Source organism: Anneissia japonica, unplaced genomic scaffold, assembly GCF_011630105.1.
Source record: "Anneissia japonica isolate Jap-2015-1 unplaced genomic scaffold, ASM1163010v1 scaffold1489_len2284818_cov182, whole genome shotgun sequence".
NCBI lineage: Eukaryota > Metazoa > Echinodermata > Crinoidea > Comatulida > Comatulidae > Anneissia > Anneissia japonica.
In genome coordinates, this window is record NW_022698455.1 from 374,500 (window position 1) to 376,702 (window position 2,203).

The 2,203-nt window shown below is 31.8% G+C and overlaps 2 non-coding genes across 2 annotated transcripts; both read right to left on the reverse strand.

Moving 5' to 3' along the window:
* Window positions 1-707: 707 nt before the first annotated feature.
* On the reverse strand, window positions 708-823 carry Trnal-caa. Its single transcript has 2 exons — window positions 786-823; window positions 708-753 (listed from the first exon to the last, which is right to left on the reverse strand). It is a non-coding gene; the product is annotated as a tRNA-Leu (tRNA).
* Window positions 824-1,592: 769 nt separating this feature from the next.
* On the reverse strand, window positions 1,593-1,708 carry Trnal-caa. Its single transcript has 2 exons — window positions 1,671-1,708; window positions 1,593-1,638 (listed from the first exon to the last, which is right to left on the reverse strand). It is a non-coding gene; the product is annotated as a tRNA-Leu (tRNA).
* Between the last annotated feature and the right edge of the window lie 495 nt (window positions 1,709-2,203).

Below are 2,203 nucleotides of genomic sequence, written 5' to 3' on the forward strand. Positions count from 1 at the left end.
GACAGCAGATATATATATATACATACATATATATATATATATATTATATATATGCCATATATATATAAATTTTCCCAATATTATATATATATATATATATGCCCTATATATAAATTTTTAAATAATAAATAATAAATTTCATGTTTATATTTGGTTTTATATAGGACCCCATTGGAAGTAAGTTTTACTTTTTAAAGAAAACTTTCGTGGGCCATCCATTATATTTTTGTTTTTTGTAATGCCTTGTGCGATTTTTACCCGTTTTGTAAAATATCGATGCGAGATAAACTAAACTGAACACATTACCCTCCGATTTTCGTTCGGATGTCCTATTTTTTGCAAAGCCAATAGTGTACATGGGCCATCTTTACATTATATTTTTGTTTTTTTAACTGCCTTGTGCGATTTTTACCCGTTTTGTAAAATATCGATGCGAGATAAACTAAACTGAACACATTACCCTCCGATTTTCGTTCGGTTGTCCTATTTTTTGCAAAGCCAATAGTGTACATTGGATTTTTCCAAACACTTTTTTCTGATCAATGCATTGTGTAACAGGCAATTAAAATAATATACACATTGAATATGAGCACAGGTCTCATTAATTGAAAACTGCTTTTGGGACCGGGGTTTAGGGATCATCATTCAGATCTTCAGAAACTGTACTTCATATTAATTTTAGAAAAAAATAAATTAAAAAAAAAGTTTGTCAGAAGTGGGATTCGAACCCACGCCTCCATTCGGAGACCAGAATACCCTGATGCCTTTGCTTGGCAAGGTTGAACCTTGAGTCTGGCGCCTTAGACCGCTCGGCCATCCTGACAACTGGTAATTTACGTAATGCTAATAGAAATGAATTATACAAACAATAGGCCTAACTGTAGGTACGGTAGACATTGCACAACAATATTATGGAGAAATAATGTCCATTTGTTTTGTGATGCAAATATATAGGCCCTATATGTGTGTATTTATAATATATATATATATATATATATATATATATAGGCCCTTTATCTAAATTTTGCCCATATTATATATATAGGCCCTATATATAATTTTTTCCTATATTATATATATAAATATATTTTTAAATAATATATAATAAATTTCATGTTTATTATATTATATATATAAATATATTTTTAAATAATATATAATAAATTTCATGTTTATAGTTGATTTTATATAGGACCCCATTGGAAGTAAGTTTTTACTTTTTAAAGAAAACTTTCATGGGCCATCCTTTTACATCCTCTTTTGTTTTTTTGTTTTTTTAACTGCCTTGTGCGATTTTTACCCGTTTTGTAAAATATCGATGCGAGATAAACTGAACTAAACACATTACCTTCCGATTTCCGTTTGGATGTCCTATTTTTTGCAAAGCCAATAGTGTACATTGGATTTTTCCAAACAATTTTTTCTGATCAATGCATTTTGTAACAGGCAATTAAAATATACACATTGAATATGAGCACAGGTCTCATTAATTGAAAACTGCTTTTGGGACCGGAGTTTAGGGATCATCATTCAGATCTTCAGGACGTCTATTTTATATTAATTTTGGGCAGAAAATAAGTAAATAAAAAGTTTGTCAGAAGTGGGATTCGAACCCACGCCTCCATTCGGCGACCAGAATACCCTGATGCCTTTGCTTGGCAAGGTTGAACCTTGAGTCTGGCGCCTTAGACCGCTCGGCCATCCTGACAACTGGTAATTTACGTAATGCTAATAGAAATGAATTATACAAACAATAGGCCTAACTGTAGGTACGGTAAACATTGCACAACTAACTTATTATGGAGAAATAATGTCCATTTATTTTGTGGTGCAAATATATAGGCCCTATATATATACTGTCTCTTATACACATCTAGATGTGTATAAGAGACAGACTGAACACATTACCCTCCGATTTTCGTTCGGTTGTCCTATTTTTTGCAAAGCCAATAGTGTACATTGGATTTTTCCAAACACTTTTTTCTGATCAATGCATTGTGTAACAGGCAATTAAAATATACACATTGAATATGAGCACAGGTCTCATTAATTGAAAACTGCTTTTGGGACCGGAGTTTAGGGATCATCATTCAGATTTTCAGGACGTTATTTTATATTAATTTTGGGAATAAAATAAATTTAAAAAAAAGTTTGTCAGAAGTGGGATTCGAACCCACGCCTCCATTCGGAGACCAGAATACCC